Source organism: Thamnophis elegans, chromosome 4 (genome assembly GCF_009769535.1).
Source record: "Thamnophis elegans isolate rThaEle1 chromosome 4, rThaEle1.pri, whole genome shotgun sequence".
Taxonomy (NCBI): Eukaryota; Metazoa; Chordata; class Lepidosauria; order Squamata; family Colubridae; genus Thamnophis; species Thamnophis elegans.
In genome coordinates, this window is record NC_045544.1 from 80,493,515 (window position 1) to 80,520,959 (window position 27,445).

Here is a 27,445-nt window from a genome sequence, read left to right on the forward strand (position 1 = left end):
ATGTTAACCCATGGCTGCCTGAAACTACACAGACTAATTATCCTCCAAACAAATTTTAACTACATTCTCCTTTCAAACATGCAGTTTTGTAGAGGAAACAGAGGTTCAAAGGAGCACTTTGATCAAATGTTTCTTTGAATCAACACACCAAAACAAAGTGGCAACCCCGGATCAAAGAGTTGCATCACATCGGTCATACTGGATGATGAAAGATCCCCTCCTTCTATTAAAGCATCCAATCAAAGTTAACTAACTTGCTTTGATTTGAAGCCCTGAAATGGAGTGACTCACATTTTCAGGTTAGTTGCTATGAAGTCCTTAATGCCTTAATGCCAATTTAATGTATTTCATTTCTAAAAATATTGCAAAAAAGCCCACCAACCAAAACAACAACAGCAACAACTGAATAGCAACAACCACCTGCATGGAGTAGTCCAGGCAGTCACCAGAAATCAAGACTAATTTGAAGGGACAACCACCCCCCCCCCCAAATAAAACAAATACATTATTAGAAGCATCTGTATCACGCGTGTCTGTAAGGGGGCAACGGGAGGCCCCCTTCACATATCTTCACATAAGAACTCTCACTTATCTGCCTCTATCAGATGTCAGAATATAAGTATACAAAGTGTTTGCATGATGACAGTACTGTATGAATCTCAGCATTTTGGAATTAATGTAGTTTGCTGCAGATGTGAGGATTTATGCAATGGCTTTCAATTTCTTAAAAATCAAAAAGGCAAACTGTTGCTATTAACTCTCTAGCACCGCATAACGGAGTGAGCTCCTGTTACTTGTCCCAGCTTCTGCCAACCTAGCAGTTTGAAAGCACATAAAAATGCAAGTAGAAAAATAGGGATCTCTTTGGTGCGAAGGTAACAGCGTTCAGAGTTTAGTCATGTCGGCCACATGACCATGGAGACGTCTTCAGACAGCGCTGGCTCTTTGGCTTTGAAATAGAGATGAGCACCGCCCCCTAGAGTCGGGAATGACTAGCACATATGTGTTAGGGGAACCTTTACCTTTACCTTTTAAAATAGCATTTCAAGGGTTTAAACAAGATACAGTTCAGCAGATAAAATGAATGGAAATTAATTTTCAAAGAGCATTGGAAAGCCAAAAGATGCTCCCAAATAAATGTCTTTATCAATAATAGAAGACAATGAGAGGAAGATAAGCTTCCCTTTGAAGGGAGATTTTTTTTTGAGTGGACAATTTTTCTTCTATCTGTACCAGCATCTTCCAGGAATGTGAAGAAAATCCTTTCTAGCAGACCCTAAGGAGAAGAAATAGTCATAAGAAACATAAGAAAACCTTTTACACTAGACCAGTGTATACTATTACTTCATATCACCTCTTACCTGGCAAATGACAGGTAACTGAAATTCAAATGGCATATACTGAATGTAGAAGCCTCATGCAGAGTGTATATATTTACGGTAAGTTGCTGGGAAAAGAAAGTTTCAATCAAAGCCTAAAAATGAAATGAGGTGGTCAACATAACTCACAAACCATTATCCCCAAATAGAATTGTTTTTAAATAGAATGGTTTCTGAAATGTACAAGAAATTGCTGCTAAAGGTACCTCATCAATATGCTTTGCTGGTTGATGCATCCATGTATTATATCAGTGCAGATCCCTAAGCAGCTTTCTACTCTGGTGCTCACCAAATATGCTGGATTTCAGCTGTCATTAGCCTCTACCAAATAGCCTGTGACAGTGATGTTCTTTACACATAAATGTGTCTATGCTGGGAAGGGATGATCCAGAGGAACAATGGCTTAGTATTCCTATCTCAAGTGGTCAAATAGGAAGATGGCATCTTGGGATAAAGCTTTTTTCCTCTATAGCTATTGTGTAATATTAGAGACATTGATTTAGCCTTGAGAACCATAGCTGGTACTATTGGTTCTTTTTATTCTGCTTTCTCTCCCCTTTTTGGAAGTGGAATGAACATCAATGAACATCTGTCTAGATTACAAGTATTACTTTATTTCTTGATCAAATGTCAATGTTAATTGCTTTCAAATGTTAGCACTTTTGACATTTCAGGAATGGTGGCAAGCAATATGGGCAGTGGTTTGGGATGTTGAAAGCTAATCTGACATCTCAACTCTTATTTACTTTGGAATACACTATAGTCACTAATTACTAGTACCCCTTTAGGTCAAATCAACTTTTTAATATCATTTAATTTACCAAAGAATCCACAGTTAAAGGCATATCAAGTTGTCAGTGGATTATTGTTCTTCAGATTCCTACTTGTTAACATTTTGTAATGCATTACATTGAGCTACGTAATAAGCTACACTGTTGTTTAAGGAAACCTATGACTTGTTTATTAATTTATGAGGAACCAAATTCTCTTTAGACTAAGTTTGATCTGGTGGTTAAAGCACAGGATGAGGAATTGGAAAACTTACTCCTACCTCAGCTAGATGTCTTTCAGTTGTCAGTGTCTCTCAACCATAGGAAGAAGAAAAGGTCAAATCACTTCTGAAAATGTTGCTTAGAAAACTCCATGGACTTGTCCACAGAGTTGCCAAGACTTAAGACTAACTTGAAGGGGAAAAAAACCCAGAACAGCCCAAAGTTTTCTGTGGTACATTCCTAGGAACAGTATTGTTCTTTAACTATACGGCATTGTAGCTTTGTTCATTTTGTTTAAAAGCAGATATGCCACCATAGATTAGACTAGACTAGACTAGATTGGATTAGATGATAATTATCTTCTTTGATGCTAGACAAAATAAAAAAAGGCAAAGATTAGAGGGATATATTTTAGCTTGAGTTCTAGTTTCAGAGAAGAAAAGAGCATGCCTATGCTTTTCTGGATCAATGAAGCTGAGAACAAAAGATGACCCTGTGGACCTCAAATGATCAGCATGTACAAGTGTTAAGGAGGAGGTTTTCCCCTTTGGGAAAAAAGTTTGATTTAGAGAAAGGTTTACTGACATTTAAACCCTTTTAAAATTTGATCTGGGAGAAGAAAAGGATCACACATGAATCCCTATTTAGAATGAGGGTAACAAGTATTGAACTATCAGGGAGAAAACCCTTATCACATCATCAGAAACTCTTATTTGAATAAAAACTGGCATAATCCATTGCTTTGGCTCTTGCTTTTGGCGTAAAAAATAAGTACCAGCTGAAGCCCAACAACAAGAAAAACCCCAAAGATTTCTGCTTTGATTTTAGCTTGCACACTGAGCTTTAATTAACTTCATCATTCCTTCTATTAAATTCATATTCATTTAAGACGTCTGGTTTGCCTTATTTCTTTTGTTCAAAGGAGTTGATCACCTGGGGTCTTTTTGCAGAAAATTTCAGTGGAGGCAGAGATTATCTGGACATTCTCATTATAGACACCCTGTTATTTGCAAAATGTTACTTCTAAAAAGCAAAACATGTGATCTCACCTTAAAGGGCAACAGGCAGATATAGTACTTTATAAAGAAAGGGAGGAATTCCCTCTAAGCAATATATAAATGTTATCCTGCCTCTTGTTCAAATAAATCCACATTAATTTACTTCACAGCAGTCCTGAATTCAGATGATGCATATTTTGTTCATCAAAAGGAGAGGAACATTCTCAGATCCTTCATAGTTGCTATACCACAGCTTTTCTACAAATCCTAAGCTTCTCTTAATGTCTTCCCCAGCCATATTGTGCTGATTTTAGCTCCCCAAATTCCCTATCAAGTATGGGCATTGGGAAGAATGTTGGGGGCTGAAGTTTACATATTCAGAAGGTTCCCTCCCTCCCCCCCTCTCTCTCTACACACACACACACACACACACACACACACACACACACACACACACCTTCAAGTCAATAAATTGGAAAAGGCAGTTTTACTAAAACAACTTATGGTCTGTGCATGTATCTTTAATGCTAACAAACAACATTTGTTCAGTCCAGGTTTTTGGAAACGACTTAATAGTAGAAAAAATGCCAACTCCAGTCTAAACATCTGGATAACTGTGCAACTAGCCATAATATCAAATTAACTTGTATTTTTCCGAATACACTGAATATTATATTACATTATAATAGTGTTATATAACCCTGTTACAGGAGTGATTTGGGGCTTCAAAGCAACTGGAAAACCAGGTTAGATTTAGATTGAAAAAAGATAGGCTTTGGAAGTTTTTTGAAAATGCTTTGCAATAACACTTTAATTTAATAAATTCCAATTTAGCAGTCTTTTGGTGCAATGGACAAAGGTTCAATGAAAAGTAGCCATGGTGAATTTCACATTTTTTATCTCATTTTATAATATCTATAGTGATTTACATGATTTGTATGAGAACATCAATTGAAATAATCATGTACTTTTATATTTAATGGATAAATGGGACTAGCTTACCCCCACCACAATTTATCCTGTACAGTGAGTTTTTACTGTATTACATTATTGTATTTACTGTATTACATTATTGTATTTACTCCATAGAAAGATGGGGCTTAGCTTAAGAAAATCCTCCTTCCCCCAAAAATGGAAGAATAGCCAGATACATTCATGTGCTTCATTTACTGTCTTGTCAGCAGATTTAAGATGACCTTTGATTTCAAAGGCAAATTCATTTAAGAAACAAACCCACTAATCTTCATTTTTGGGAAATGCGGTATATCAGGGTCAAGTAATCTTGTTTTAGTGGTAAAAAGGAAATTATTTCTAATTGCCCTCTGAGAGGGTATGGTAGTAATGTAGGGACATCATAAGAAGGGGCAACACCAAACTTTCATTATCCTTTTGTCCTTTGTGATGGGGCTTAAATGAAACAGGAACAGTAGGTCTTATGAATTTTTAGCTTGTTAAAAAAGAATAGTTCCAAATGGTACAACTTAAAAAAAATATGGAAGAGAGATGTATGTAATTTTTCCACTACATTTTAGTGGAGGTCTACATAGGTTCCAGGGGACTGCCATAATCATTTTTTCTTCTCTATAGTCTGGCCTAGAAAGTTTTCTGTAATTTTAAATTAGACTGCTATGGCAGTACAGATAGAGCAAAGATAAATATGCAGAAATGTCACCAGGAACTTCTTGCATTATTTTAATCTAACTACGCTAAAGACAGAAATGAGCATTTCCTATGCTCTGTTCACCCAATTACCTTGAATTGTTCTTAAAACAAAAATCTACCAGGTAGAAAGACAGAGGCTATATCGAGGTTGGAAAGGACATAATGGCCTTTCACAATAATCCTCACTCCCCAGAAAAAATCCATCTTTCATCCAGCCCTTTGTTCCCTGTTTTGCAAATTATCCAATCCTGCAGCCTTAGAAAGCTGCATCCCAACATTTCTTTTATGTTGTGAATGTCAGAAAAAAGCCAGTTTTGACAGCACTTATCCAGGCATTTAATTGCTTCTTGTAAAGCTGGGTATGAAAGCGTATTTCCCCCTCCTTCTCATAATGCGTTTTTATGTGACTGTTTTAAAGCAATAATGTGAAATAAAGGGACTTATCAGTTTCCTGCATTAGATGTCCTATGGCCAGTGGTTTACTTGACACATCAATCAAAGAAATTTATAGCTCAGACTCAAGTTTATTTCTGTTGCCACTTACTACAGAAAAAGGTACCAAACTTACAATGAAAGGAGGATATTGCATTTCAGATGGAAGGATATATATTTAAATTGGAGGCCTCAAATGTGCTCTTGTATGGCACAGTTCCAAGCAGTCATCAAACAATGGTTCATTGCTCCTAGCTGTGCATTCTAAAAATTTTTTAAAAAAGCTTTCTGTTTAAATACATTGCTTAGTCCTTTCTTCCATCTGGCCTTCTTGTTCGAGCTCAAATGTAATCCCTTACTCTATTAACCTGTCCATCCTCACAGCTGTCCCAACATAAATAACTGATGTAGAGACCTAAAAACAAACAAACCCCAAAGATGCTCCTAATTCCCAAGATTAAGCAAATGTTACTGCAGCAGAAGACGAGCCCTTTTATTACACTGTATATTTACCCACACAAGCACCAAATGTTAGATGGCTTCTTCTTCTTTTTTTCCCCCTTCCTATCCCTGAGGCTGCCTTTTCTAATCAAGTGGTGCCCATCAGATTGATGAGTGGCATCCCTCTGCCTATGGAGGTCAGTTGGAGTTATGCATTTAGCATTTCCCTCTCCGGCGCTGGCCTGATTTGATTTACCATGACACCCAGCTCTGCTCATCATACCTGCAGCACTTCATGTCAGTAATGTCATATCCCAAAGCAAATACAGACACAGGGGTTAATTGAATTACAAAGACAAGTGGCCTCTCCCCCCCCCCTCACTTTCTTTCTTATTGGTGCAGGCGATACCAGTAATGATCAGCATATAGAGGCAAGGCTAGACTGCTGTAGAATCCGGCAGTTAAAAAGAAAAAAAATATGAAAAAGCAAAATAGGAATATGAAAGAGAACAGTTTGCTGTAAGAGTGCATGAGGTGGACATTTTGGTTTAATTATTTCACTTTTGTAATTGATATAGGTTTTTCAATTGTTAGTCTTTCCTGATAAAAACCTGACAGCAATGTATAGGCGCCAGTGTTTCTCAACCTTGGCAACTTGAAGAATGCATTCGCTGGCTGGGGAATTCTGGGAGTTGAAGTCTGGACATCTTCAAATTGCCAAGGTTGAGAAACACTGGTATAGGCACATTTGTGGTTGTCTATATCAGGACATATAGAGGGCATAATGGCTCAATGGTCACAGAAAGCTGACAGCCCGAGTCCTGATCACTGTGCAATGGGGTGAGCTCCCTTTCCTGCTCCTGCTCACCTAGCAGTTCAAAATCATGCAAATGCGAGTAGATTAATAGGGACCTCTTAGGTAAGGTAAGAGCATTTGACAAGTCTTTCTGGTATAGTGATACTGGCCACATGACCATGGAAATGTTTTCAGACAATGCTGACTCTCTTGGCCAAGAGATGGAGATGAAAACCACACTCTAGAGTTGGACACTTTACCTTAAAGAAGAAATAAATATTTCTAAGGGACATTCTACTTGTGTTTCATATTGTTTTCATATTGTTTTCAAAACAACTAATCCCTCTGTATTTCTTCTTCCAAGGTCATGTTTACTAATCCAGTGTGTTGGCTGTCCCCTCATTATCATCACATTGTTCTTTCATATGAATTCAGGAAAATATATGTACTTCAAGTACTACATTGGAAACTACTCCTGGTTAGACCTGAGAAATTTATAGCTATGCTTTCTGTTCTTCACTGCTGCTCATACATTAAATGAAAATACCCTATGGGGAAGTGGAGAGGGAATATGGATTTTTTTTTCAGTGTCATAAATTAAACTTTGTAAGGATTAGGCCTTACAGAAAGGCCTTGCACCAATGTTTTCCCATTCTCTAAAGGGGAAATGGAGAGCTTCAGACTTTGACTAATGCATCTTAAGAGGAAGCATGATTTAAGATTCAAGATTCTTGCTTGTCCTGCCATCAATATATGAATCTAGTGTGGTAGTCAAAACCTGATGATTAGATACTATTGCAAAAAAGCCACTTAACTGAGATGTTGCAAGGAATGAATTAGTGCAACATACACTGATCATTAACTGGTCTGCCACAGAGTTTAATACCAATAATTCATAATAACCTGGCTTTTTATTCCAAGTGTGACATAATTCCTAGAGGGCTAAATCATGAGATCTGCAGCCCACAGGAAGTGATATTAGTGATGAAATATAGTAAGAAAGTTGATTCCAAGGGAGGAGACAGTGCATTCCAGAGGAGTAAGAGGCAACTTGATATATTATGTGTGAGAGAAAGGGTAAAGGCAGCCTAACACTAATAGTTCCCTGAATATACTGTAGATGCACATAGTAGAATGCTCAGTCTGACAAGATTTTGTCTGTAAGTGTGAAACAAAGAAGAACTCAACTTGGAAGATTCATCATGTGTCATTCTTGATTTTGGACTTGACATATTTTGTTCTATATGCTCAGATGAAACAGCCATGTAACATAATCCAAATAACATAGTTCTGTTTTTTGAAACTTTAATTATTGGAAATATAGGAATCCCCACAAGAGTAAGGGAAAATTCCAGCAGGGAATCCTGTGGAAAGCTCTGAATTTCAGGCATATCCCTGTATCATTAGACCCAAATGACCCCATTTGTATATATATCATACTAAGTCATAATGAGGTTTGACTGATTGTGGCTTAATATGTTCCAAAAATCTGGCTATTGAGAATAATTAAACATGATTTATGGATTAATATGAATCTAAATCCAGGTAACTGTGGATTACTCAAGAAACCATGCATAAAAAAACCCAAGGGTGAGAGCAAGAATGGGCTGCCAGTGGGCCTCAAGAGGCCATCAGCTGCCATAATGTAACTCCATGGTCCACTTTGTATTTATAATATTTTAAAGATTCCATCCAAAACTTGGGCTGTAAAGCTCAGCCAAAATAAACACGTTTATTTTAAGCATCCCAAATAGATGGAGTAAAAGATCTCAGATCTGCTCTTGATTTCTGATGAGGAGTTAGTCAACCTTCTCCAGTGAGAACACTTTGCCAGCTGGTGCTGAGTAGTGACTATGAGTCCCAAATGCCATGTTTCTTCTTGAAAGAAACTGTCAATATGTCATTGGCAGCCAGCTCCAATTGCACTTGGAGTCCCACAGGAAACTCACTTCTTGCAAATGACAGTGAAGTGATGCATCCAGAAAGCCTTCTCAAAGGAATACAGGGAGACAGGGGAGGATAACAGGGCTATACAGCATGTTAATTTTTTTCTGCAGACATTGCTTGCTATCCTGTATTTTTCAACCACATCAAGAGTGCAAGGGAACAGTAGGAAAGGTGACCCTTATTAGTGTATAGCAAATAAAAGACACCTGAAAGGCCTCGGCAATCTGCTAAGCCGGTATTGTCAACCACAACAACTTTAAGGCATGTGGACTTCAACTCCCAGAAATCCCCAGAAGGCATCTGCTTAGGGATTTCTGGGAGTTGAAGTCCTCATCCCTTAAAGTTGTTGAGATTGAGAAACACTGTGGGATAATTTCTGGCTTGTAGCAAAATTGTGTTCTCTTTCTTTTGCTAAAATTATTTCCACCAAGTGGAAGAATGGCTTTTAATGGTATTGTTAATACTATTATAATCATTTCTGAAAGGGTGAAGAATATAGTCATGATCTTTACCTAGGAAAATACTTTGGGCATGTGACAAAAAATGCCATAGTTGCTATCTTGTACAGGTCCATCTGCCTTCTGCAAAGTCATCCTGCTCCAATGTGGCTTCCCCATGAACAAGGTCAAATGGAACTCCCCTCCAGATGGCAACTCCTAATAGTTTGTTTTGGTACAGACAGGTGGCAATTAGAGATAATTAGCATAAGTTTCATTTTATTGCACATTTTATGTCACTAGAGCTTTGCTTCTTGATTAAGGGTTCTAGGATTTTTTAAACTGAAAGGTTCCAAAGCCTCTAAACTGTTTGAAGCTTCCTTGTTTACTAACTGTATCACAGCTTGTGATATTATTCATTTGTGAAAGAGATAGAAGCTGTCCATTGTGATACATGCTAGGCAGAACAAACTCACCAGAGAGGTTAAGCAGGTTCTTGCCCTGAAATGTTTTTACTGTCAATTAAAAATATACCTATTTTGACTAGCTTTTAGGATGGGAATGGTACTGATCTTCTCAATTGATGGGGACATGTTCCAGTGTGGCCAAAATTGGACAAAGGAGGAGAAAAAAAGATGGCTGGAGAATGAAGTTATGCGAGTTACAGTATGTGTAGAGCAATTAGTGATTTCTAGTTGAGAAAGGAGAAGAAAGTTCCACAGATGGGATCTCTGAAAGAAAGGAAAGGAAGATCCAGAGATAGCTCTTAGATGTTCAGTCAAGATGGGAAAGATGCAGCTGTCTACAGACCATCTTCCCACAACACTGAAGATGGGAAGACGAGAGATGTTGGAGCCCAATTCTCTAGTTAAGGACAGGGCAGAAGATCCTGCCAAAGGTTCTTGCCCAAGAGAGAAACACTAGGTATTCAGCTGAATAGATCCAGGAAAAAGTCAGGTTGTATTGAACATAGGACAATAAATTCAATGTAGAAACAGGGGAAGGAAACAGAGTGAAGGGTGAGGAAGCAGAAGAGCTAGAGGACCATAGTTTCTGGGAAGGAGGTCTAGGAAGAAATCTGCCATAGATGAATGTTGGGTTTGTGTTGTTGTAAATATTTAAATGGTTAACTATTTGAAGTATAGTTTGAACTATACTTCAAATAGTTTTTAAAAAAGTTTTCACTATCTTTAGTCAGAAAAAAAATCCCTGGTTAATGCTCTATTTGCGGTCCAGCATATCAGACACTAAATGTGTGTTTAAGTTAATGGAAGGCAGATTTAATTCAAACATCTGACAAGATTTCCTACTGATAATAGACAATAGAACCAGTAAGATAGGCAGATGCTGATTTCTTCCAAACTAGATGTACTTTTTTAGTTCATGAACCTTTCACTCTCTTTCTCATTGATAGTTGCAACGTTTAATAGGAATAGATGTGCATCTAGTATGAGATTTTTTAAAAATGTAACTAGACTAGGGCCAAGTGTTCTATAAATCAAAAATGTTCCCCAAGTCAGAAATATCTCCAACTATAGTACTTTTGGAGCTATTAATTAAAAATTTATATCTATATCATTTTTTCCATCTTAATATTTCTTTATGAATGAAACAAATAATTAGGAAGATGGGGATTAAAAATATGAAATATAAATGGGAATGATTTAATGGGAAGAAAAAGGAATATGGCAATTAGAGGACATTGACCAGTTAATGTTCCATGGATGAGGCACAATGATTGTTCAGTAAAATACTGTATAGTATAATACTGTACTCTGCACGTCTTGCAAAAATAAGACATTAGAATGCAAACAAAAACTTATGAATCAATTGCACCAATTATCTTTTAAAATAAATGAGCTAAAACATCAAACACTTGCTGAAGAAAAATGCTTTTCTTTTGAGGGGAAGGACAGCAAAAATGAAAGTAATCTGGCTTCTCATGGTAGGAAGTTCCAGAATCTGAGAGTGATAAGCACAGTTCATTGCATATTAATGAAATAGATTTTTGTTTTTCAAACTTGGCACCTTTAAAATAATATGGATTTCAACTCCTAGAATTACCCAGCTAGCATGCAATTGCCAATTGGTCATGGTGGTTGGAAATTCTGGGAATTGATGTTCACATATCTAGCTGCTAAGTTTGAAAAACACTGAAATAAATTGATCAAATGCTCTAGCTTGAGCTTCATTGGCAAATAGAAAAAAGAGACCTTTGAGCTACGCATTGGGATTACTTAAAGTGCATCAATGATCCTCTTGTTAGTAGAGATGATGTTTATTACCCTAGAAGCCTTTTCCAGAATGGTCTATGCCACACTTTCATTCAGCTGTTAATCAGCTAAAGGAAGTATAGATTAAGACAGCTTCATTAACAGTGATGAATGTTAAATATATATTGTTTAACATCTTCTCTCTAATAGTCTAATATCTTAGGGTGGCAACAAGGCATGGGAAAGAAGAAAAATAAACATGTGAGACCTGCAAGGAAGATGGTTTTCAAGAGGTGCTTGGAGGGTAAGATGAGAGATGTTTATTTTGTTGATCGTTGTGCCTTCAGTTTCCAGCATTTGCATTTCCTACATAATTAATATTGGGAACATGTGTGTGATTTTTTTTCATAGTAGTAGTAACATTACTAGTGGAGATTTGAGCAAGAGAAGACAAAATTAAATCCTCAACAATTCACCAGTTTTTCTTACAGCCCTTAACACCTGTGGCTTTCCCCATTTAATGCCTATCTGTTTAGCTGCCTATCCATTCTATTTTTCCATCCTATCTATCCATCCAATCTAAATCTAATCTATCCCATCCCTATCTATCTATCTATCTATCTATCTATCTATCTATCTATCTATCTATCTATCTATCTATCTATCTATCTATCTATCTATCATCTATATCTATCTATCCTATGTATATTACATTTCCAATCTTTTTTCCTGCCATTCCTAAAGAATGCTAGGGATGACATACATGATTATTATATTTTATCTTACCAATAACTTTCTAAATAGTCTGGTGGGATGAAGACAGGAACAAATAATTTAGTAAACCTGTTCATTTGCCAAAGTTGCTTTACCATGAATAAACAATTAGGTGCTCCTTTGCTATCAGAAATGACAACAGCAAATGACTTTGCCAGCAAATTACAGAAATTCCTTCTGAAATTCCTTCTGTTACTATTCTTTTTAAACCATGCAATCCAGAATCCATGGTTTGTTTCCATTAAGCAAGCCATAAATTGGAAGTCAAGAATAATCCATAGTTTCTACTATGGACAATAAGCCAGACAATTCACACACTCCATTTGATCAACATACACTTCCATGCTTCTTAATTTTGGTAAGGCAAGGTTTCTCAAAATTTCATTCATTATGATGAATATAAACTGCATATTCTATTGCAACTGCACAGATATTGAATGCATATGGAGAATAGTCTTAACATCAGCAAACTACTAGGACCAAAGCAGGCTTCATTTGGACTTTCCAACCCAGCCCACTATTCCTTTCAAATACAAGAGAAATGTAAGAATCTATAATACTGTAGGCACTCTGCTCAGTGACACAGATTTGATAAAACATGCAACACCAAGTGCTTCAACAAGAACAGAATACCCACAAGAGCATTTCATCACCTGAGTTGTAAATTACAGTGCTGCTGGAGAAGGAGAAATTCATTTTTAAAAGGTATTGTAATCTGTTGGGCCGTGCAGTCACATATTTTTAAAATGGCAAACACAAATAGGTAACACTAGCATAAACTTGAAAAGGCATGTATGGAAGGAATTCAGATTCAATAAGAATAAGAAGGTATTTATGACTAAATGTTGGAGGAAGGAGTTGTAGCTAACTGGTGGATCCCAGATTAAATCTCTGATTTCTTCAGTTCTGTATCAGACAGCCTAGGATGATATATTAAAATTAAAGGTAAAGGTTTCCCTCGCACATATGTGATAGTCATTCCTGACTCTAGGGGGCGGTGCTCATCTTCGTTTCAAAGCTGAAGAGGCAGCACTGTCCGAAGATGTTTCCGTGGTCATGTGGCCGGTATGACTAAATGCCAAAAGCACACGGAACGCTGTTACCTTCCCACCAAAGGTGGTTCCTATTTTTTCTACTTGCATTTTTACATGCTTTCGAACTGCTAGGTTGGCAGAAGCTGGGACAAGTAACAGGAGCTCACTCCGTTGTGCGGTGCTAGGAATTTGAACCACCAACCTGACAACCTTTCTGCGTCCCTATTAACTAATATTAACAAATCCAATTTAAAAGAAATGGGCCCAGATATTGTCATCTAGCAATATCTAAAGTTGCAAGGTCAGTATTGTCTTAATTACCCTGATCAATAATTATCAGATATTCCTAGGTTAGAAAGGTTTTTTAGAGTCTTATAGCAGACTCCTTTAAATAAAGGGAAGATGGCCTGTTCTCTCCCTCAACACCCTAGGTTCCTTTCATTAATGGCCATCTTATTCTGCTGTTTTAAGAAGATATAATATTCAGAAGTCACAGTTCTTTCTTTAGATTCTCTGATCACTTTCTTAAGAATCCCAGATGATAAGAATCTAAAATAACAAGTGGTTGCTATGGTAAAGTCACTGTTACTTGCCAGAAGTACTTGCCTACCGTAGTTGTGAACAAAATTCACAAATAACAAAATAGGCTCTAATCTATGTTTGAACCAACGTATCTCAAAAGATGGGATATAGCAAAATTTAAGTCCTGTCTTTGAATCAAAGCTTCAGACCAAACTCTTCCTAGTTTTCAAATAACTCAAGAAAGAAAGAAAAAAATATCAAAATATTATAATGGATGGTGATTTGTTAACTAAAAGGCATCATTTTTTTTAACAACCTCATCCAAAAATGGTAGAAGGCCATGTTGCATGTTGATATATGTTCTCTGAGAACATTCCTTTTGTCCAGATGCTGATTTGGAAAACTAGCAATTTACTGGCAAGCTTGTTTAGAAAGCAAGGGAAAGAATGTTCTCTCCTGTCCCATTCCCCCCCCCCCCCAATTATACTGGAATAAGTAAAGAACAACAGTGCATCATGTCATTATATTGCCATGCTTTGACTGGTGCTATCATCAAACAGTTCATAAATTCTTGCAATAAAAAAGAACTAAACTGTCAACATAGAGAACACTAAAATTCTAAGTGTCTCTCTCAGTTTCCTTGCAATTAGGAGCTGCTAAATGGTTACAACCAATTCTGCTCACTTATTCTCACTCTTTCCTTAATAGCCTGATTTACATCAATTGCAGAAGAAAAGAAACTCAGTTAATTGAGCCCCCACTTTCTCAGCGGCACCTTGTATCCACAGAAGAGCAAACATATGCTTATGGGATTTATCTCACATTACCCAATATTATGATTTTGGGAAAAATAAGCTCGAGGGTAAAGAGAAAGTTTACTCCTGCACACACATAAAAAGGATGCTCTATTTCATTGCAGAGAACTCTTCTAGGAAGGGACACTTTCATCACCAACCAGTTTTGGTCTTTCCAAAGCTCCGTGTTTGGGGGAAGAATAGAATAGAATAGAATAGAATAGAATAGAATTCTTTATTGACCAAGTGTAATTGGACACATAAGGAATTTGTCTTTGGTGCATATGCTCTCAGTGTACATAAAAAGACAAGATACATTCATCAAGAATCATAAGGTACAGCACTTAATGATAGTCATAGGGTACAAATAAGCAATCAGGAAACAATCAATATAAATATAAATCATAAGGATACAAGCAACAAAGTTACAGTCCTGCAGTTATAAGTGGGAGGAGATGGGCGATAGGAACAATGAGAAGACTAATAGTAATAATAATGCAGCCTTAGTGAATGGTTTGACAGTGGTGAGGGAATTATTTGTTTAGCAGAGTGATGGTGTTTGGGAAAAAAGGGTTCTTGTGTCTAGTTGTCTTGGTGTGCAGTGCTCTATAGTGTTGTTTTGAGGGTAGGAGTTGAAACAATTTATGTCCAGGATGCGAGGGGGGGGGTGTCTATAAATATTTTCACGACCCTCTTTTTGACTCATGCACAGGTCCTCAATGGAAGGCAGGTTGGAGGCAGAACCTCCACACATTATCTGTCTAAAATTTCCCTTATGCTGATATTCTATGTAATTTTCATGGGCCAAGCAAGGGTGAATAAGAGTACAGCTCTGCAACAAAAATGCATTTAATCCCAAACACACTCTCAAAATAATAATAATCCCAAACACACATGCCAAATACATTTCCTATTGAATTTAGCTTTTTTACTATGCATGGGATTACATTATGGATTTTAGTAATACAGTCAGTAGTTTCAGCAAATTTTCCAGTTAGTGAATGTTTCTAGTATTCATCAGTGATAATTTACAGTACTTATGGGAGTGCAAGGTTATCCATGGTTTCAGTGATGCTGATTTCTTAATTCTTAACAGTGATAAGGTTACCACAAGAGTTTAATGGAGCATGCCTACTGCCGAAGAATAAATAGCAGCCAAGCCGCATAGAACAAGAATATTTTTTTAACTTCAGCTCATTCTTATATTGTTAATAAAGCTAGAAACATCTGATAAAAGTGAGCCTTGTATTTTAAGGGGTGGGGGAAAGGGATTGTAAGGCATAGTTTGCAGATTGATTAAAAGCATCTTGTAGGACCTCTTCTGAAATCAGAGTAGCTTTCCCAGTTATAGTTGTGAAGTGCAATCCATCATTGATAATGGAACTGGTCTTGAGGGACTAGGTACACTTAAAAAAAAACTAGATGCCTAGGGAGAAAAATGCAAATAATAGCCAAGAAGGACCTGCATTTAACATGTAATGTTTCCTCAAGATTTTATTCATAAGCCAACAAAGAATCAAACAGGTTTAAGGCTATTGATTTAAATAGATTTTAAGAGGTTTATTATTGTATCCCCTTTTGGCCATTCCTATAACTCAGTATGCACACAAATAACAATAAACTGGAAGTGAGCAGGCAGAGAAGAGAGAACTTTCATAAATAGAAGAGAGTTTTTGGAAAAAAAAGTTCATTGTAAGGCAAGCCTCATCTAATACAAGGCTCAGTATACTCGACTTATATTTTTAACCAAAGATAAAAATGGAACGGCTGTACTCTGGTTTACCAATGTATTTTAGATTCAAGTTTAAGTATTTGCATGTTCTTTGTAGTCATAGAACTATAACTAGCCTATGTAATAGTTTGTTACAGTGAAAAGAGGAAGCCAGCAAATATTATTCGGCGACTTCAGCTTGTCCAGAATGCAGCCGCGCGAGCGATCGTGGGTGCGCCTCGGTTCACCCACGTAACACCTATCCTCCGCGAGCTGCACTGGCTGCCTGTTGATCTCCGGGTACGCTTCAAGGTGCTAGTCGTCACCTACAAAGCCCTTCATGGTATTGGATCTGGGTACTTGAGAGACCGCCTACTGCCAATTACCTCCACTAGACCAATTAGATCCCACAGACTAGGCCTCCTCCGAATTCCATCAGCCGGCCAGTGTCGACTGGCGACTACCTGGAGGAGGGCCTTCTCTGTGGCTGCTCCAACCCTTTGGAACGAACTCCCCATGGAGATTCGTACCCTCACCACCCTCCAGGCCTTCCGCATAGCCCTTAAAACCTAGCTGCTCTGACAGGCCTGGGGCTAAAGACTCGCTGCCCCACTTCGAATGGTATGATTGTTGTGTTTTTTTTTTTTAATTATGTATGGATTTTATGTTTTTTGTAACTTTGTTTGTCTTTCCCCTCCCTCTGAGTTGTGAGCCGCCCTGAGTCCCTTTCAGGGAAAAGGGCGGCATACAAATAAATTAAAATAATAAATAATAAATAATAATAATATATTGACATCTTACACATAGGTCCATCTGCTGGCATTTGCATCTCCAACAATTTCTGTCCCCATGGCATTCAGTGAAACTCCTAATTTATATAATGAAGCAGCCCTTTTCAGAAAGTTTGCTTTCTTGGAGCCTGTTGCTCTAGCAAATATCTAATGATGATAACACTAGATTTATTTGAATGTTATATATATATTTCTGGTCATTGTTTGCTTCCTATAAAATTGCATGTTCCTCCTAAAAGAGTGCAATAAATATCTCCTGTTGTAAACATGTCATATTTTAATATGATCAGGCTGTGGAGAGAAGGAATAGATTATTTTGAACAAGTTGAATCAGACACCATTATAGAAATAGATGCAGACCTTAATGTTGATTTGCTAATGGCTGAAACAATGGAATTTTAAAAATATCAAAATACTGCATATTGATGGCCAGCCTAATATGGCAATGCATATTTTAAGAGTGATTGGGAATAAATTGCTGCTTTAAGAAACCTCAGTTATTTAGTATGGCACCTTTTCCAGGTGATTAAATGCCTGCAAAAAAAAAATCAAGCTAGGTTTGAAAAATTACTCTTACATTATTTCTGAAGCATGCTAAGTCTTACTACCTAATTCAATGGGGAAATTTCTGGATTCCAAGTTCTATAAACTAAACTAAAGTAACAAAAAATAAATGATGGGAATTGTAATTCAAGAACAACATAATATATAAGTTCTTTAAATTTGCTTTTAGAGTTTCATATACAACTCTTTCTAAGTCTTGATGAAGGTGCCAGACCTGGAATCCTATATACAACAGCATGTGCTCAACTTCAAAAAAAGTAAAAAAAATGTATTAATGCTTCACTGTTCATGATATTGAATCAATCAGATTTATAGCCATCTTTCTCCTGGTAAAATTAGCTTGTAATAGTAATGAGGGTTTAAAATGCATATGGTGTGTGCAACGGTCTTTCAAGGTACATTGTGCAGCAGTAGGAAACAACAGCCAATTACTTAATAGCCGGCCATTGACACCCCAATCAACCAATAAGAAGCCACATACAACCAGCCATCATATAAATACTATGCATAGAATAGCCCAAAGCACACATTCTGGTAGAAATTCCCTGAGGATGGGCTCTAACACGAGTCTGAAAGCTCAGAATACTAAACCTCTGGTCCCAGTGACCAACCCAGATTGGATACTGTAGCTTGCAATAGTTTATAATATAAGACAAATCATCTGATCCATCTCCTCGGCTAATATAGCATTTCCAAAGAACTGAAGAGTGTAATTGGTGGTAACATTACATTTTCAAAGATTTTTGTGCCATCCCCATTTATGCTTCAGATCCTTGCAAGGATTTGGAACTCATAATGTCTCAAGGGTAGTTCTTAGAATATATTCTACCATTCTAAGGGTACAACCTACAGTTATTTCTTGGAATATGTTCAATTCACGTTTGTAAGATGGTGCACTGTAAACAACGTCATTAGCAAAAATAAGAAGTATAATTTCCAAGTCAAAGTTACTCAGATTCATTTAGATATGTGAATTTTACAATTGTGGCATTAAATCACCTTGCTGACAGTTAGAATGAGCTCACTGCACAGAATAAAATAAAATTATTTTAAATGTTTTCCTATTATCCTTTTCTTTTTTGTAAGGTAAGCATTCTTTGTGAAAGTGGAAATAGAAAGTAGGAGGAGAAAAAACTATGTATGTAGTACACACAAACACATACTGAAACAATATTATGTTTTCTGGCAAGAAAGCACCAGGTATGTCACTCTATGGAATTAAAAAAATATTGTCAGAAAAAAGTAAAGTTGATGTTAATATTTTATTCCTTTTGACCATTTTTCCCCCTGGGAACAGTGCTGCCATTGTATGAGCATTTGAGGAGGGAAGAAATAGTTGAGAACCCAGCCATCTCAGAAATTCCTCTTGATAACTGGAGAGAATTATCTCTCTGTCAGGATCCAGAACAATTCTGTTCCTGGGCAACATAAATAATCAGGTGAGAATACAGATAAATGTATTGAAACCACGGCAATCTCTTTTTCCTCTAGAAAATGAAAAGAAATGAAACTTGTTTCAGGAAAGGATGGTTTGTGTGAAAAATAAATATCAGGATGGCTGTGCTTAACTCTTTTTCTGATACCAATTTCACCTTTGTATCCAGCCTAGATGCATGAAAACTCATCTGTCATTTACAATGAGCAGGACAATATGAATCTGAGATTTTAAAAACTGAATGCAAGAATGAGTAAAATGAATGAATTTGTCCATCTAAAACGTTGAGCATTACACTATTAAAAGTCTGATTTGAAACGTGGGCATATAGCCAGATTTGTGGTGGTCTGACAAATCATCTTTCTTTTTCTCATAGACTGCTCAACTTGAAGAAGTATATCATGATATTTTTTATGATGGTAAAAGTTATATATATTCAATGTATTTTGGTTCAGCTGGGAGGTACTTTAATGTGGTGCATTTTTCAAGAAGCGCTATCAATTGTAATTTGGGGAGGATAAATCCATGTGGCCATTCATGAGCCAACCTCTTCTCCTTTCCCCATGCTCCAATATTCCATATCTCAATACCAGAGGTGGTATTCAGCTGGTTTGGACCTGTTCTGGTGTACAGATAGCAGAAATTTTGAGTAGTTCGGAGAACCAGCAAATACCACCTCTGGCTGGCTCTGCCCTCTCGCCCTTGCCATTCCCTGTCCTATGTTCCTTTGTTTTTTAACTCAGATGATTCATGTGGCAGAGTGGATTGCCGCACCCCAGGTGAGCTAAAAAAACAGCTCAGCTCACCAGTGTTGACACCTAGGGCGGTCTTTGAGTGCTGTGTGCACGTGCTAAGCGCTTTTTCATAGAACTGATAGGAAAAGATTTGGAATGCCACCACTGCTCTCAACTACTAGTGTACTTGAGCTTTATTTTTTTCTAAGCCAGTTTTCCCCATCCAATTGTCTTCTGGATACATTGGATTACTGTTCCAAAATTTCTCATCCAACAAGTGAACAGGGAATTATGAAGGTACCCCAGGCTTGTAGGCCATCTATATAAGAAGTCTGCCTGTAATCCAGATCAGGCTTAAGTAACACAAGTCTGCTGAAAGCTTTAATTTTCCAGCACTTTCACTGCATGGAAGTCAAACATGGTCTGTTTCACTGCTGAAGTAAGGAGCATTCAAATCATGCAATTATAGAGTTGGAAGGGACTATTTGAACTACTGAATTCAACCTGTTGCTGAAAGCAGGAATCAAAGCATTACAGACAGATTGTTATTTAATTTCTGCTTGAAGATCTTCAGTGAAGTAGAGCCCAGTGCCTTTGTGAGTAATTTATTCCACTATCAAACAGCTCTTACTGTTCAGAAGGGCTTTTGTGGATTTTTTGGTGTAACGTTTAAGCAGAACCTGCCAGCCTTCATAGATTGATTATTCTGTGTTTTGCTCTCTGGAATAAGAGAGGTCTTGATCTTTCTGTGTGTGATGTCCTTTCAGTTATTTGAAGAATACTACCTTACCTCAGCACAGTATTTTCTCTCTCTCAAGGCTAACCATACCTTCTTCAAGCTGTCTTCACATGACTTTATTTCTAATTCCCTGGTAATCTTTGTTCGTCTCATATGAACCAGTTTCAATTTCTTTGCACCCTTTTAAAACAATGATATACAGAACTTGGAATGGATTTGACCAAAAGAATACTGGAATAATTACTTCTCATACCTTGGAAATTATGCTTCTGTAGATACATCTTAAAATTACATTTGCCTTCTTTGTGTTATAACCCACTGCTGGCCTATATTCTGTTGGTAAATAATGACTATTCTAAGATAGTCCTTCTTAATTGTGGGTCTTCTGGATTGGGCAGCTGGTTTATGCATAAGACCTTCTGAATTATTTGTAGCTTGTCTGAGTTTGTTTAAACAAAATTAGTATTGTAACGTGGCTAGCTGAGCATTTGCCTTTGCAAAAAAGGGGGATAACTGCTCTCTGTTCCAGAAATTAAAATTATTAAAGATAGCTGCTTATGGTTATGAATATTAAGTATATATATTGTATTTCCCGAAAAATAATCACCTCTGTTGTTGCCTGTGGCCCACGCAGATCAATGGGATTGCCTGCCTTCCTCCTGTGCCTCTGTTCTGTTTGCTGCCAGTATTGTCATTAAAGATGAGCGTCCTGTGGCCGGCCCCCTGTTCTGACCCACAATCTCTCAGCTTCCCTGTAGCTTGCATGGTGTATCCAGATTGTGTGCCTCCCCACACCTCTGCCTCCACCTGCTGCTTGGACAGGTAATCAACTCATCTGTGCTGTGTAGACTGCGGCTGCTGCCAGACACCATTGATGCTCACTGCCTCCTGTGGTGTCCACACCCACCCTCCTTCACTACAGCTTATTTTTTGGGGTAGGAGCACACTTAAAATCAGGCTAGGGATTATTTTTGGGTAGGGCTTATTTTGGGGAAACATGGCACTATTGATAGCTTTTGACTATTCTATCTAAATCTAATGATTATAAGAAATATTTATTATATATGTATTGGTTTAATTTTAATTTAGCACTACCCAACGCTAACCTCTGACCTGATCATAATATGAAATAAAATACAGTAAGATGATAAAAATAAGTCAAAAAAACAAACTAGATTTAATAAAATAGCAACTTGGGCAACTCCCATTAAAAGATATATAAGATATGCCAAATGCAAAAAAACGGGGTTAGGGACACAATACTCCAGGCCTGGGAGAACAGCCTGTTCTTTAAAGCCTTCCAAAACACTATTAAGGTGAGAATTGTGCAAATTAATCTTACAAAGCTATCCTAATCTTTGTCCCAAAGGTGCTTTTTCAAAAGGAACCTGGCCTTTCTTTGTTTTTCCTTGAAGATGCTTTGCTTCTCATCCAGGAAGCTTCTTCAGTTCAGACCTGAAGAAGCTTCTTGGATGAGAAATGAAACATCTTCAAGCAAAAACAAAAGAGCCATGGTGGCACAGTGGTTAGAATGTAGCACTGCAGGTTACTTCTGCTGACTGCTGGCTCCCTGCAATTTGGAAGTTCAAATCTCATTAGGCTCAAGTTGACTCAGTCTTCATCCTCTGAAGTCGGTAAAACAAAGACCTAGATTGTTGGGGGCAATATGCTGACTCTGTAAACCACTTAGGGCTATAAAACACTGTGAAGTGGCATATAAGTCTAAAAGTTATTGCTATTGTTATCTTCAAGCAAAAATAAAGAAAGCCCAGTTGCCTTTTGCAAAAGCACCTTTGGGACAACCATGACCTGGATGACTGAGAGACTTCATAGACTCTAATCTATACATTTGGTTCTATTTTTCTAAATGAATCTTTGTACCTATTTCACTTAAATTTCATTCTGCTAGGATTTACCCAGTTTTCCAACTTGTCAGGAATAGCTGTATCTTATAGGAAAGAGGTGAAGGCTCTGGTGGACTGCTGCAATAAAAGTAACCTGGTTCTAAATATTAATAAAACAAAGGAGATCATTGTAGATTTTAGAAAGAGCCAGCCTAGTCATACACCACTCAGTATCAAGGATGCAGCTGTAGAGGTGGTCAACAATATTAATCATCTGGTGCATATAACTATCAATATGAATTGGTGTCTCAACACACACGATCCTTAGTGAAGTGTGCAAACCAGCATCTGCATTTTTTGCATCAGATGAGGAGAGCACATATTTCACCTTCTGCCCTGGCCACTTTTTACAGAGGTACAGTTTTAACAAACTGCATCACTATTTGGTCTGCTGGCAGCAGTGCCTCTGATAGAAAGTCCATACAGAGAGTTGTAAGGACAACCAAGAAGATTATAGGAAGCTCACTTCCTGATATTCAGGACACTGCTTATAAGTGCTATTTGCTTAGAGCTCAAAGATTGTTAGAGACACCCCCCCCACACACACACCTTATGGTACACGTGCCCAAAGTGGTATGCGGAGCCATGTTGCCTGGCACGTGCGGCATCACCAATTCCTCTTCTGGGTTTCTGGTGCACATGCACATGCAATGATCAGCTGGCCTTCATGCATGTGGCAGTGCTGGAAAATGGAAAAGCTGGTCTTCGGTTTTCCAGTGTGAGCATGTGTGCTGGCAACTGACTGTGACACGCGCATGCGCACCAATAACCAGAAGACTAGCTGGCTGGTTTGCATGTGTGCATGAAACTGGACGTTCATTTTTTGGCATTTTTTGGGTAGCTCCTCTCCCAGGTTGTGGCCCCAAAGAGCACGCGCAAGTTGCTCCCTTCTGGGAGGAGGTTTTGAAGTATTTCTAGAAGAACAACCTGATTCTGGAGTAGCTTTGTTTTCTATGCCATCCATCTGGTAAACTCACAAGATATTTTTTTTTTGCCATGTAGATGTATATTGGAGGTGGTGACTCTTTGAGAGCTATATGCAGTGAAATTTCACTTTAATGCATGCTGATTAGTGTACATTTAAAGTGACAATAAAATTGTTTTAAGTCTATTCTAATCTTATAAGAAATTATTTAGTCCACTCAGTTTAATAACATCTGCAAATTTGATAACCATTATCTACATCTCTTCAGAATCTCTTAATTAAAATATTGAAAACTAAAAAGCCAAGACTAATTTTTGTGGCACTCCATTCCAGTTTGATCAGGAACAGTGCTAAATACTCTTTGAATACAATTTTGAACCAGCTATAGATCTACTTAATTGCTTAGTGTCCAAACCACATTTAAAAAGCTTACTAATTAACATGTCATGGGGTGCTAATCAAATGCTTCATAGAAAATGAGTATATTGCATTTAGTGTGATTTATTAAAGAAGTTGCCAAATCAATATAGGAGACAAGATTAGTCTAGCTAGGTTTGCTCTTGAGAAAGCCATAGCTTCTTCTGGAAAGTATCACATTGTTTTTAATGGATTTAAAGACACATCTTAAGAATCTTCCTGGACACTGAAGTCTTTGTAGTTTGCTGAATCTTCATGTTTCCTCAGATTTGAAGATAGAGGCAATAGTTGTCCTCCTTCAAGATCATGTGAAGTGTTAATACCACTTTATAATGCCTTGGTAAGGCCACACTTGGAATATTGCATCCAGTTTTGGTTGTCACAATATAAAAATGAAGTTGAGACTCTAGAAAGTGTGCAGAGAAGAGCAACAAAGATGATTAGGGGACTAGAGGCTAAAAGATAAAAAGAATGATTGTTGGGATTGGGTATGTTTATTTTGATGAAAAGAAGGCCTATGATGGCAATGTTCCTATTCCTCAGGGCTGCCACAAAGAAGAGGAGGTCAAGCCATTCTCCAAAGCACTTGAGGCCAGGACAAGACGCAATGGATAGAAACTAATCAAGGAGAGAAGCAACCTACAACTAAAGAGAAATTTCTTGGCAGTTAGAACAATTAATCAGTGGAAGAATTTGCCTCCAGAAGTTGTAAGTGCTCCAAACACTGGAAAATTTAAGAAGAGATTGGATAACCATTTCTCTACCTAGAAATGGACTAGAAGACCTCCAAGGCCCCTTCCAACTCTGTTATTCTATAATTCTATAATTTTGTCATCTCATATCTTGCCACTTCTTCAGTATTTATCAAAAACAATATATGAGTTTGGCCAGACCATGAGTTATTTTCTTCAACATTTTAAGATAGAAATCATGCAGTCCATGACTTTGTTTCTAAACTTCAATGTTGAAGTCCCTGTTTTTTTTTATTCTTTTGGATTCTAACTCATCTTAAATATTTTTCCTCATTAGCTTTTCCTGTTGTGGTATCTTATATATTGCTGCTGCAGATTTATGTTAAAATATTTTCTTATTCTTATTTAATTACATTCAATTTTAATTTCACTTAAAATCAAGAATTTTAGCATTATATAATCACTTTCTCCAATATTCTTGCTACTTCCACTCTTTTAGTTTTCTATGGTTCAAAATCAAGTGAAGGATAACTGATCCCCTTAGACATTCTTCTAGGAAACGTTTTCAACAAGGCAAATCAAGAACACAACATTTTGGGCCACAACATTTTGAATCATTATGATTGGCAGAGTTTGTCTCCTAAGATACCAGAATAATTAATCATTTGCATTGAATTACACTAGACTACCAAAACACACTATTTTTTAAAATATATTATATACTGTATGTATAACATACTTGGAATAATGTAATTGTGTTTTATGGTTTGGCCAGAATGAATTATGCAAAAATAAATGTTTGGATTTTTACAGATACTATGAAAACCCAAATTGTATGGATATCAAAATTAAATTTAGTGTTGCATTCAAAGCTTAAAATATTCTTCTTGAAACCATGACCCAAACCATTTTTAGTTATCTGAGAAAGTGGAATTCTCTTGTGCAATTCCGTTTTTTAGTTTTTGCTGTACAACAACCCAAAGATTAAATCAATTTTGTACCTCCTCTGCAGTTCACACTTCAGATAGCTATTCTCACATATATTTCAGTATCTTGCATTATCACTTTTAAGCTCTTTTGTATCTCCTCTAAATCTGTTAAAACATTTAATTTCCCATTGGACTGCATATTTAATTGTACCCAGCTTGAACTGAGTACCCTTTTAAGCAGCTTTCTTTAGAAAAAAAGGGATTTATTATATTTAAATATTCACATGCCATTTATGCTGCTTGAGTGTGTCTGTGTCTGACTATAATTGCTATGTCATTTTCAATGTAAAACTATCACAGGTAATTTGTCTACAACCACTTTTATAAGTCAGTCAGTTGGCAGTAGCATAATCATCAGTAGTCTTCTTTTCAATGTAACCTGTAACATGTTGGCTTTGTAATCTGGTTGGGGAACTATCACATAATGTTGGAGGATTGCCTTAGGCTGATCATCAGCTGAGTGTCATGTGCACTGACTTCCAAATGCAAGAACAAGAGCCAAAGAGCATCAATGAACCAGAGATTCCCAGTCACGAGTGTCCAGATTTTGGACTACAAACCCTATCATTCCCTGCCAGCAATTTCAGTAGACAGACAAGGTTGTTGTAGTCCCACAATATCTTGAACCAAATATTGGGAAGCACAGCAAGAGCTAGCAGAAATCTCATCCCCCTTTATTTGTCCAAGAAGATTATTATGTAATTATGATTATTGTGCATTTCAAGCTGAAATAGAAGAATTAACTTTTTGCATTAATTATTTAGGCCACTGCATTTCTCTCATTAAGTTTAATTTGGCATCTGAATTATTTTTGCACCATATAAATAAATCACACTGCATATAAGTTCTGGTAAATCACATATTTTACTGAAAGTCAGGCTGAATTAAATCTCTAAAATATAGTATTCAATAACTGCCTGCTTTTCATATAAAAGAAGTCCACATATAAATAAAAATACTTTCTACATTTGTTCAGGGTGTGATTCATGACAATGTCACATTTTCTCTGAGGACTAAATATCAAAGCTGTATTACATAATTTTAAATCTAAAGTCTGCCAAATACTTGGAAATAAATACAGTGCTGAAAAATGTTATATAAATAGACCCAATTAATCTCATAAAAGAAAACATCACCAGCCTAGATCTACTACCAGAATAGTGGTGAGATATCAGGCAAAAGACTGTCTATTCCAGGATTCCATTTCTCCCACTGACCCCAAAGTTTATCCAGGAAACTCAGAGACACAATACCAAGTTAATATCCCTTCTCTTACTTTGCTTCTTAGTATTATTTAGTATAATATTGCTTCTGAACACACTGATCCTAAAATGACATCACCCTGAAACATTAGCAATGGCACTTAAACTTATATACTGCTTCACAATGCTTTACAGCCCTCTCTAAGCGATTTACAAAGTCATCATATAGCCCCCAACAATTTGGGTCCTCATTTTACCACCTTCGGAAGGATGGAAGGCTGAATCAACCTTGAGCTGGTGAGAATAGAACTCTCAAACTGCAGGCAGCTGATGGTCAACAGAAGTAGCCTCCAGTACTGCATTCTAACCACTGTGCCACCACGCTCATTACCTACATTAATCACCTTTCCTGTGCTCCAATAAACCCGCCATCCTGGGCACAATGTTTGGGAAGCCAGGCTCTGCCTATCACAAGCCAGGACAAAGGGTGAGTGATGGAGGAGTAACACCTACTTAAAAAACCTTTGTCCAGCTGGCCCGGCTGGTAGCACCTATAAGGGCCCCTTTCCAGGGTTACAGGAGAAGACTGCTAACAGTTTTGAAGACGGAAGAGGACCTTATACCCCAATGGCAGATAAAGTGGCAAAACCATCTTCTAGGAGAAGGGAAACTCTGATTACAAACCTCCATTGCCTTGTGGCTATATCCACTACTGGAAAAGGCTTCAGGAGACAACCTCAAGGCAAAATCTGGACCCAGAGTCCCGGAACAGTTCATGACTGTATACAACCATATCCTGATAACTCCTGTGACGCAGCTGGAATCAATCGTATCAGCTCTGCTGTTCCATTGGACTATTTCCGCAACATGGAGATGGGGGGATCTGCTGCTTGGACAACAGTCTATCCTCCATATTAATCT